This window comes from Chinchilla lanigera, unplaced genomic scaffold (assembly GCF_000276665.1).
Source record: "Chinchilla lanigera isolate Chin_1 unplaced genomic scaffold, ChiLan1.0 scaffold00052, whole genome shotgun sequence".
Lineage (NCBI taxonomy): Eukaryota > Metazoa > Chordata > Mammalia > Rodentia > Chinchillidae > Chinchilla > Chinchilla lanigera.
Genome location: NW_004955453.1, coordinates 16445161 through 16457317, shown reverse-complemented (window position 1 = coordinate 16457317; position 12157 = coordinate 16445161). Strand labels below are relative to the sequence as shown.

The window sequence follows — 12157 nt, the reverse complement described above, 5'->3', positions numbered from 1 at the left end:
AGTTCTGCAGGGAACCTCAAACACATCCACACAACCAGTACACCAGACTGTGGGAAAATGGGGTCACACAGTGCCACCCGTTTCTCTGCTCTGACTTATTTATCTTGGAAACTCTACCCAGTCCCCCTCGCTTCTCCCCAGCAGGTTTTAGAACCCCGAAGAGTGTCTCATGTGTGCAGCACAGATCTGTCCTCTGGAGCATCTTCTCTGAAGCTGCCACCTTGCAGCCACCGTCTCAAGGCCACTGTCCCACAGTTGTGCCTTGGCTCCCTGCCAGGGTGCCTCTGCCTTTGCAAATGCTGCAGGGAGCAGCTATGTTCCTGATGGCTGCCAAACAGGCTGGGAGATAAGAGTCCTCCCGGAGCTCTGGGCAAAGTGCTTGGAGAGGGCACTCAGAGGTGCGAGAGAGCCCTTTGGATCTAGCATTGGGGACTGCTCCCTGTGGGGCCTTTGATCTGCAGAGTGACAGTGGGTGTGGGCAGTGGGCAGGGTAGGGCGGGCAGAGGCTGTTCTGGGCAAGGAGAGCATTACAGGGAAGACACACAAATCTGAGTGGTGCTTGGTGCTGATCCCTGAACTCAGCAGGGGCTGGCCCTCGCTTTCCACAGATTCAAGTTCTACCTGACTGTGAAGGGCCCAGGTAAGAGGCTCTGCCTCCCTCCACTCCAGCCTGTCTTGGGTGTCAGTAGCATTTATCACCATGAGGAAGCAACAGTATTTGTTGAGTGCTTGCTGTTTGTCTAGCACAGTTCTCCATGTTTGTAAGCTATATACTCTCCTTGCTCCCTGGCTCTTGGAATTTGGGGAAGTTGTGGGAGGAAGACAGGATCATCTGACCTCCAAGCCATCTCTGTATTCCTCCTTGTTCCAGCTTCTGAGGGTTTCTTAAATTTTAGCATTCACTGAGTGACTAGCTGTGCACTAAAGCCGGTTTGCTCAGAGCCCAATTTACTGTGGGCACTTGGACATGCTGGGGCAGAGTGTGCAGGGGAGCAGGTGGCTCAGTGTCTAATGGCTTCAGCGTCGTTTCTCAGAGAGCTGAGAGGTGCTTGCTTGGAGGCTTGAGGGCGCCTTTGTGAGTTGCTGGTAAAGATCTTTGGGGCCAAAAAATACCCAGGACTATACAGAGAAATGAGGGCTGCCGGATAACTTCAAAAAGACAGGCACAGTGGTGGTGACACACAGAGAACTCCCATCACCCTGAGTCTCACACCCTGGTCACTATGGCTGCTGCTGCTTTGAGGATGTAACTGACTTGAGCTCTTCAGAGAGCGTCTGGGTCTCTCCTTCCACAGGAGGAGGCCTCCTTCCAGCATTCCAGGCTACGTGACTTGGATCTAGATTAGCAACAAAGGAAACCACAAGCACAGCTACGCAAAGGTGGGGCAGAGCCGCGGAGTGGGACTGCTTGCCACGAGGTAGCCAAAGGAAAGTCCTAGATGTCTGCCAGCAAAGTCAGTCCTTCTTTTGGGAAAAGAAGCAGGGTAGAAATGAAGGGGGTCCATCCTGAGGATGAGGGGTCAAATGTTTTGAGAGCTAATTAGAGTTTCTACCCCTTGAGCTTTTGGAAAACATTACGAGTGGCAGCACCTTTAGAGATCCCAGAGAGCTCAGGACTGCACTGGGAGTGTGTGGAAGGGAGGAGGAGGGAAGCAGTGCCTAAAAATACTGCAGTGGGGAGGGCTCATGAGATCATTTCCCAGGATACCATCTACCCTGGCCAGAGTGGCTGCAGTGCCTGGACGGCTCTGGGTACAGTCATTTGCACAGAGCAGGAGTGACAGTGTTGACTGATGGGCAGCTCAAGAGGCCCAAGGGGAGCGTGGAGAGATTCAGAGAGCGGTGTGGAGGTGATGAGACGGCTGGTAACTGGAGTGTGCAGGCAAGGTCAAGGACCTGGGACCAGCCCCTTCTGGGAAGAAGGGCGCAAAGATGCATATGAAATGTCAACCCATGGTTCTTCTTTGTCCCTGCCAAGGAGAGAATGTGGGTCACAGTGTGGTCTGCTCTTGAGGGTGGACTGTGAGGTCTTGGGCCATTGGCAGCCTCACAGCAAGGGAGAGCTAAATCTTCTGATGATCAGCTCAGTTTCCTGCCCCTTTCTGCAAACCAGAGGGACTAAGGCATCAGCCACTGCAGCTAACACATCCTTAAAGCCCTAGAAGAATGACTCACAAGTGATGTGTTTCAGACAGTTGGCACGGGGCTGTTGGGGACAGTTTGGAACAGGTGGGGGTCCTGTCTGGTACCTACCAATCACCCCTTGCAGGAAGTCACCCATTTTTACATTGGGTCTTAGAAAGGAGAACTGGACTGAGGCTGGAGTAAGTGGATAAAGATGTTCTATAGAGGATGGAACAAATTCATACTGCTAGAGCACCCACTGGGTGCGGAGTACTTCAGGTGGGTGCTCTCTTTTGTAGAAGGGATCATTTCTTCCATTTTATAGATTAGGAGATGAAGGCAAAAATTGATTAAGCAGTTTACCCAAACTTGCAAAACTAGTGCACAGTGGAGATGTGAACTAGGGTGGGTGTAATTCAGAGCCCGTTGGTTGTGGCAAGGGAAATCTACAGAATCTGGGCAGATGTGTCCTTTGGCCCAGGTTAGGCAAAGGTAGCTACAGAGCATTCTTCTATTGTGCTCACCTGTGACTCTCAGGGTTCATGTTTAAAGGGAGAGGCCAGTGCCCTTCCCTATCTCTTAGCTTTGGAGGGTTCAACTTGGAACATCCCGGAACTCCTTTCTGGGCTTAGACGAAAGCTAAGTGGGGAGGAGGGATGCAGTTTATGTGTCTGGAGGTGGCGAAAGAGATACAATCCCCATGCTGGGATTTGCAGTGGGTGTCTGGTTGCCTCGGCTTGGAATCTGAACCAAACCATTTTCCATGGGCGAATTAGCTAAACAATTCAGCCTACAAAGGGAGCAGCTCTGATATGTCAGTTAACAAGCTCAGAGGGGTGTGGGGGGCCCAGGGGGTGCACAGAGCTGGGAGGGGAGGGAGGAGACTGCTGGCGGGAAACTGACCTTCTCTTGTCTTGCTGCCCTGAGTCCCAGCTTGGGAACCTGGGAGGGAGGCTGGTCTGATTTCCCTGCGGTCTAAACGGTGGGAATATTTTTTGGGTGGCAGATTATATTTTCCTGAGGCGGTTTAAATTACACCTACCCCATTTCAGTTAATGAGGCTGGTGCTGCTGTCTATTGTGTCCAGTGGGCCTCCCTGCATGAATAAATAGTAACATGTTTGTTTTCTTTTGGGTGAGGTACTTCTTTTTCAATGGTGGGGTTGGCAAAAGAGGAGAGAGCATAAGGGGTGATGATGAAGTCATCGGGAAAGAGGTTAGAAGCAAATTTTCATCCCGCCCCCAGCCATGGCTCGGTGGCTCTCTCCCCCTACTGCATGGCCCCAGTTTTGTACAGTGTATTCAGAACCTCCTCTGTTTTCACTTCCTCAGGCAGGTTTCTCTTTCTTTGCAGTATACCTGGGAATCAGGCACTTCCTTCTTCAGCCTTGCTCCTCTCACCTTGTCCCTTCTCATTTTACAGTAGTTTTCCATTCAGTCCCCTCTTTTCTGTCTTTCTCTAGCTTCTGGATACAACAAGCTCTTTAAGCCAAAAGCTTCTTAAGTAAGCTTCGATACAGTGTTGCCATGGACTATTACACGGCCAAGAGGAAGAATACAGAGAACTTTACGTACGTCAACATGGAGCGCTTGTCAAGAGATATTCATGCAAAGAAAAATTTTTGTAAATAGTATGCTCCATTTGTATAGTAAAGGGATGCTTATATGTGCACATAGGATTTCTGGAAACATATAAAAGATCTGTAAATATGGTTGCTTCCCAAAAAGAGAAATGAATGGAATCTTGATTTGGAGAGAGACCTACATCAATATCACCTTTTTGACATTCCTTATCATTTTTTTAATTCTTATATGCATAGATTATTTTTTGTAGTGAAAAATTGACTTATAAAAAGAAAACGAGGAATATGAAAACATAGTACAAGATAGTAAGTGCTTGATTATCAGATAAGTCAGTGAGGAAGACCCTACTTGGGAGATTCAGATTTGAATTGCAGTTCCACCAATTACTGAGCGAGTGTATGACTGTAGGCTGTCTGCGTAATCTTTCTTAAATTCCCTCATCTGGAAAATGGGATCACAGTACTTACTCTGTGGAGTTTTAAAGCTTGTACTTTGCAGTGAAGGCTGTTAGTTCAGGATACAACTAAAGCTGTTTCAGCTTTAATTTCTTTATAACATTTTTCATGAAAATAAAGCATAGATCATTTAAATTTTTTTAAAAAACCACAGATCCTGATTTTCCATTTAGAAAATGATAGATAGGGGGCCTGGGTATGTGGCTCAGTGCTAGAGTGCTTGCACAGCATGCAAGAAACCATAGGTTTGCTCTCTTGTGCATGCACTCACCCACACGCACACGTGCTTGCTCAAACACACACACATGCACACATGAAGGAAGAAAATTATAGAGTTAGACAATAGAAGTTCTAGATTCTAGATAAGCAGATTGAGAACGCTATTTCTCTGGGAGACTCCTTGAAGCTTTGGAGAAGGAGTGCAGACAGCCAAGTCATGAGTGCTGAAGAGAATTTGGTGAGGCTGCTTCATTATGGGCAACACTGAAGACAGAAAAGGACAAAGGTAGAGAGGATGCTGAGAAACACTTAGACCAGCAGGGCAGGAGCAGAAGTTTCCTCCAGAGGGCGCTACTTGGGCAAAAAGAGGTTACAACCAGATCTTGGAGGATCTCAAAGGCCAAGCCAAGGATGTGAGCCTGGGTCCTAGAGGCTGAAAGGAGTACCACGAGTGTAAATGAGGCAGTGCTTGCATTGCATGAAACTATCCTAAAATCCTGTAGCATAAAACAACCGTTTGTCAAGTTCACAAATTCTGTATGTCAGGGATCTTAAGCAGGTATAGCAGAAGTTTGTTGTGTTCTGCAGTGTCTGGGATCTCAGTTAGAAGACTTGAAAGCTGGTGGTGACTCAATGGCTGTGGCTGGACCCACTTGGAAGTTTGTCTACTCATGTCTACATGGGATGCTGGCATTTGGTTGAGTCCTTAGGTTTAACTATCTACCAGGATCGACACCCTTGGTCTTCCCATGAAGCTTGGGCTTCCTCATAACATGGCAACTGGGTTCCAAGGGCACACAACCCCAAGACAGATAGGAAACTGTAATACTTTTTCTAATAGAGCTTTGGAAGTCTTGTGTTATACTATCTATTGATTCTGTTCATCAGAGTAGTCACAAAGTCTTGTCTAAATTTAAGGGGATATGAAGTAGAGACCACCTCTTGATGGAAGAATAGCACATTGGAGTAGAAATATTATTGTGAGCATATTTGTAAAATATGGTCATTTGCAGAGAGTGATATGGTAAAAAGCATTTATTCAAAACAATTATTTACTGAGCTTCTACTGTGTGAGATACTGTGTTAGAGGTGGAGAATACAATGAAGAGAAAACCAGACATAATTTCAACTTCCTAGAGGTGATAGTTAAAGGAGGTAGATGGCAATTAATTCATTAAGCAAGTATTGTAAAATTTCAACTGTGATAGATCCTGGAGAGGAACATGGGGCTTTGATCTCTGACAACAGGTTGCAGATTTTATAATAAGAGATTTTATAGCCCTGAGGAAGTTTGGGCTAAGAACCAAGCATAATAGAAGCAGAGTAAACAGAGGGGGAAGGAAGAAGTCTCACCATACTAAGGTCCCATGAAGGAGAAAGGAGATGTATGTGATGACATTTGTATAGTCCTAGGGAGAGAGCTCTGTGGCAATGACACTAAGTATGGGAAGCAAAAGAGAAATTTCAAAGAAAAAAATCAGTCAGTCAAATATGAGAAGAGGAGATGGGTCAAATATTCTTACAAAGTTTTAGGTCAGGATAACAAAGGAATTTTGTTACCTTGGACGGGAGTCAAGAATGAGATTTGCAGAGTAAGAAATTGTGTTCATGTTGAGAGTTGTTGAATTTAAAGGCGTAGTGATATAAATAGCAAAAAAAATCAGCAGATACTTGAGTTATCTGACCAGAAAGGGGGTGCAGCACTTGCTCTAAAATAGAGAGTTAAAGCCATTGGAATGAGTTCCATTTGCAAAGGATAAAGGGTGGTAGCTTGAGAAGTGACTGGATTCTAGGGAATGCTCATATTTAAGGAGAAAATGGAGGAAGGGAAGCTAGAGAAGGGGTCAGTGAGAATGGCTTGTGTGTTAGTCAACTTTGCATCATTATGACAAAACACCTGACATACACAGCTTAAATGAGGGAAAGTTTAATTTGGTTCACAGTTTCTCAGAAGTGTCTGCTCATGGTCACGTGATCTGCATCTTATGGTCACATGGTCAGTTGCTTCTGAGTGTCTGGTGAGGCAGAATCCTGGTGAGCAAACATGTGGTAGAGCAGAGCAGCTCACCTCATGTGGCCAGAAGCAGGGGTAGGAAGAGGCCAAGGTCCAGATGGAATCTCCAAGGTCAGGCTCCCATGATCCACTTCCTTCAACTAGGCCCCATTTCCTGTCTCCCTTACCCTACAATAATGCCATCATATTGTAGTCCCATCAGTGGATGAATCCATGGATGAAGTTAGAAACCTCATGATCCAATTGTTTCCAAAGTCCACCTGGCAACCAAGGCTTCAACACATTAAGCCTTTGGGGGGAACATTTTATGTAACAACCATAATAGTCTGGGGCAGAAGAGCTGCATTCAGGGAATTATTTCATCTGGAAAGGTAAAGGTGAAACATTTCAGATGAGGACCTGATCCATGGGCCACAGACAACAACCAGGGCAAGAAGACCTAGCACTGAATCAAAAAGTCCATGGTGCCTAGACTGTGCCTAGGGTTTCCTCAGCCCTCCAGTGACAAGAACAGAAAGCAAGGGAAAGTCAGCGTAGGGGGAAGCAGGTGAGGAAGCAGAGGCTGTAGGATTTTGGCAGTGAAAGGAAGAGCCACTGTGCAGAGTGAAAGGAAGATGGCTGGTCAAGGGGAGGTTGGTCAAATCTGAGTGTTGCTTTCAGGAGACAGCCAAGAACACACCTGAAAACACTGGAGAAAGAGCTCTGATATGTTAGATGGGAATGCTTTTCATACTTTGCATCTTCCTTTGGCTGAAGATTTCTGAATTCATTTTAAAAGGGTGACCCCAAAGTGTCATAGGTGAGGAAAGCCTGTCATCCAGAAGGAAGGGAGTCTGGAAGGGATTGATTTGTGCTTTATTTATCTCATTTTAATTTAGTTTCATTACTATATGCTTACAGTACACAACAGTTATATTTATTTTGTGGAGTTGGTATGTATGTAACATATCCTGATCATTTCAATCACTGTATCCTCCCTTGCCTTCTCTGATCTTCCTCCTTATCTCCAAAAGTCTGCCTTCTGTTTCCTATCTTTTCTATTTTACTCTTTCCTTTACTTATACTTAGATTTCTCATATAAGAGAAACTATGGGATATTTACCTTTCTGTGTGTGATTTACTTGACTTAATTTTATAGTCTCAAGTTCCATCCAATTTCCCGCAAATGATATGATTTCATTCTTCTTTATGCTTGACTAATGAGTTGTGCTTTAAATCTACTGTGTTGTTCATAGAAACAACTAGTCCATGTGCAGTTTTGCCTCTAGATTCTCTGGTACTGAAAATAATTTTTTATGAGTGTTAAGAAGGCCTCCAAATACCTCTCATAAGCCCCCCTCAGTATATTTACTGCCTTGTGTTGAATGATTTGTTTACGTGCCCCTCTGTTACTGAGGCCCCGCATTCTCCAGGGCAGGGGCTGCATCTTATTTTTCTTTGGTTTCCACAACCTACTGCCAAATTGGGGTATCATGACCTCTTCTTGTACTGGGATTTGGTACCAGGAATTGAACTCAGGACCTCATGCTTGCAGGGCAGGCCCTGTACTACTGAGCTATATCCCTGGCCCTCATGACCTCTTAGAGTTTGAGAGAAGTCAGAGTCTCTTCTTTCATTTTGGGGGACTCTGATACTTGATCAAAAATAGGGAAAAATGACAAAATAAGGTTATGAAATTATGATACAATTCAAACCATGAATGAAATGAGTTAATATTTTTATCATACTTACACAAAAATAAAGCATACTCATGCTATTTAGAAGATACTTACAGATTTACTGAAAAGAATTTTTCACAGTGAAGAGTCTTTTGTACTTTTCATTGTTGATGACAGTCTCCGCGATTTGTATATTGTCTCTTTGGGAGTCAATGTTGACACTAAATTTGAGGCTATTATGGCTGGGAGGCAGAAAGTCAATTGGCCCTCCCACAGTGATGGCCTTTCAAAACCACCGGTCCTGCTTGGCCCCAGATGAATGCTATGGCATACAGATGGCATTCAATTCACGTGCTGTTTCTTCTGCTTGAACCACAAGTTCATGGACATCTCTTTGGATTCCTCTTCCAGGGCTTTGCTCCCATGTAACCTCTTGGGAGTGTCCTTTCCTGGTCGGATGGTTTCCATTGCAGCACTTTCCATTCCCCTACGTTCCCCGAAGCCCTTCTCAGCCTAAGTTGTCCCTGCGGTGCTTACTGTCATTCAATGTCCCACATACTTTACTCTTTTGCTTCTTGTCCATTGCTCCTTTCTAGAGTGTGAGCTCCATGAAGACATGGATTTTACCTTAGAATGAAGGTACATGGCTCATAGTAAGTACTGGTATTAGTTTCCTAGGACAGCTATGAAAAGAACCCCACAAAGTGGGTGGTTTTAGACAATGGAAATATGTTGCCTCACAGTTTAGAGTCCAGAAATAAAAACCCCAGGTGATGGCAGGATTGTTTCCTTCTGAAGACTATGAAGGAAAATGTGTTCCAGACCTTCCTCCTCGCTTCTGGTAGAATCAGATGTTCCTTGGCTTGGAGATGTCATTGTTCCTGTGTCTTCACATTGTCTCCCCCTTGGATGGGTCTGTGTCCAACATTTCCCTTTTTATAAGGCACCAGTCATATTGGAGTAAAGCCCATCCTAATGACCTCATTTTAATTGGATCATCTGCAAAGATCTCATTTTAAAGTGAGGTCTCATTCACAAATATTGGAGGCTAGGACTTCAACATTTTTGAGGGGATATGATTCAACCCATAATAGTAATAAATATGTGTTGAATAAATAAATGAGGTCATTTCCTTTACGTAGGATGAAAATAGACCATTTGGAGGCAGATCCAGTCTTGATATATTTATTACTGGTGGGCATGTGACAGGCATGTGGAGAAGATAGAGAAGAGGGCTGGTAGAAAGAGGGGCTTTCTGGAGCAGGCCACTGCTGAGAATTGGAAAGGCAAGGACTGTCCTGCCACATAAGGGTGGATGGCTTTCTCTCTTAGCAAAGCAAAGTCCAGGGTAGTGCTTGGAAAAACTCAGAAGGGCTAGAGAATATTGAAAAGAGTCAGAATCCTGAAGGCAGCACTACAGAGTGACCTTTGGAGAATAATAATGAAGGTTCTGGAAGGGTCTTCATGACCCACCAGACTTGGCAGCAAAGAGGACCCAACTTTCTCTTAGTTTTTTGAAGGATGAGCGGCTTGGTTTAAGGTCACACCTAGGTTATTAGTGAGGATGGGCATTAGAAGCTGAGTACACTGTACTCTTGTGCTATGTGGGAATAGAATTCTGGGCCAAGTAGCCTGCTTGCTTCTATGCTTCAGTATATATTACTTTCTTTTCCCTTGGTTTCTTTTTTCTCTTTATGAAAGTTACTTGTGAGCATTCCAACTTTTTCTTGGCTGCCCCAAGGGAAAAGGATCTGCTGAGGGGTTCCATTTCAGGAAAGGGAAACCGAGCATTCCATGTGGCCAGGAGGTGGCCTGCCCAGTTAGAAGAGAGACAGAACTGGATGCAGATACTTATACACTCAGGAGGGGTAGATCCTGTGGGATGACCCTGAGCTTTTCCAAATTGAGGCTTTAATTGCAGAAAACGTAGCCTATTCCTGGTCTCTTGCAGATGTCATATTATCATATCAACAAAGACAAATGCTTTCACAGAACAAAGGAAATTTCAGTTAGTTCAAGGACCAATGGTCAGTAACCTCCTAGCAGATATAGACTCTGGGGATACACAGACACACTTGCAAGCTAGCAGAGACAGACATGCAAGTAGATGTTTTGTGTAATAGGAAAATGCTACGTGAGAACTTGCCTGTGTTGATGTTCTAGGACTGCCAAAAACTGAGTGGCTTAAAACGATGGAAATGCATTGTCTCATATTTTTGGAGGCTAGAAGTTCAAAGTGAAGGTGTCAGAATGTGCATGCTTTCTCTGACAGCTCTTAGGAAGAATCCTTCCTTGTTCTTTTGCTTTGGATGTTTGCCAGAAGACGCGATACTCAACCACATGGCCATCTTCTCCACATGTATCTTCACACCATCTTCCCTTTGCATGTGTCTGTCTCTGTATCCACATATCCCGCATCTCTCTTTTCTGGTAGTACTGGGGACTGATCCCCGGGCCTTCTGCATGTTAGAAAAGCACCCTAAGACTCAACCTCACCCCAGCCCTTGACACATCTGTTTTTATAAGGACATGTTCATTTTGGAGTAAGGCCCAGCATAATGACTTTATTTAACTTGATTATCTCTGCAAATACTCTATTTCCAAATAAGGTCATGTTCTGAGTATTAGGGGTTAGGACTTCAATGTATCTTTTTTGGGATGGCACAGTCCAAGCCATTGTCCTGCAAGGAAGTGTCTGTCTCAGTCTATGGATATATAGCAGGTGGAAGGTCAGAGAAGGTGTCCCAGAAAGGTGATGGAGGAAAGGAAGGAATCCCAGGCTGGTAGAAGAGCACAGACAAAGACATAAAGGTGAATACTCTGCACCTAGGAGATGGAATGGACACTCTTGGGATCTTACTGTGTTGCAGGCACCACTTTAGATACCACATAAACACCACCACTGACTCTCCCCCATGTTGCCATTGCTACCCATCTTAGAGAATAAAAACTGATGTGGAGGAAGGAAGTGACTGGCCAAAAGTGAGCCCACAGTGTAGTACCGTAGAGGAGACAAGAACCGACTCCCCCACCCCATGTCTAGTGGCTTATCTAAAAATTGGCATAATGCTCAAGTGATTGACAGGTGGAAAGAATGTTAGGGGAAGGGCATTCTCTTAAGAGTGCCTGGTAGCAGTCCATGTAGATGGGAGCTTCCTCCACCATGGAAATGCATTGGAGAAAGGCCTTGGCCTGACCCTGAATCTCTAGAGAAGCCCATTGACCTCCTGGCTGTTCACATATTCTAGAGGTTTATGGATCTATGGTAACAAGGCTGGGTGATCACATCCCACTGTAGAACTTGTCTTTCTTTATGTTGTTGGGTAAGACAAGTCTTGCTTCTGGTGAGACAACTGATTATCAATTTCCCGTGTGTCTATGGCCTTGAGGAAAACAGGGAGCAACCAAGGGGTCATGCTCCCTGCTCTGTACCTTTGCCCAGGTGCTCATCCTCACCTGCTGCTTTCAAGGTACTAATAAATGCTTGGTGCAATGATTGAACCATCTAAACTTCTCCAAGATGTAGTGGCAAGAGGTCTACCTTTGAGCTTAGATCCTCCCATCTATGGTGTACTCTTGATTATATCAAGTGTGATCCTCAGTTTTCCATCTAGATATTGATATAGTAATACCTAACTCATGGTTGTAGTGAGACCTTCCATTGGCTGAGACCATGGATGTATTTTATTAAAGTTTTCAAGTTATTGATCAAGCTACTACACTTAGGGCCGCACATAGCACTAAATCAGACAGTAATATCACCCTTGTAATTTTTTTTTCTCCAGAATAGGACTGTAAAACAGAAGTTGACAAAATATTCTTTGAGCCAAATCTTTCTAGTCTCCAGTTTCTATACAGCCTATAAAATAAGAATGACGTTTACCAAAAAATCAAAAGACTACTATTTCATGGCACATGAAGATGATATGAAATTCCAGTTTGTATGTATTTAAATAGTTTTATTGGGAAGCAGCCACACTCATTTGTTTATGCCCGTGGCTTCTTTTGCACTAGGATAGCAGGATGGAGTAGACCCAAAGAGAATGTTCAGTCCCACAGATCTTAAGGTATTTGCCATCTGGCCCTTTACCTAAACCATTTGCT

At 44.5% G+C, this 12157-nt stretch overlaps 1 long non-coding RNA gene across 3 annotated transcripts in view; it reads left to right on the top strand.

The window, feature by feature from the left end:
• Positions 1-539: 539 nt before the first annotated feature.
• LOC102020633 overlaps positions 540-12157 on the top strand; it is a 33226-nt gene continuing 21608 nt past the window's right edge. For all 3 annotated transcript variants that reach the window (XR_001236203.1, XR_001236202.1, XR_001236204.1), the window contains exon 1: positions 540-640. This is a non-coding gene — a long non-coding RNA (uncharacterized LOC102020633). The remainder of the gene's footprint in view (positions 641-12157) is intronic.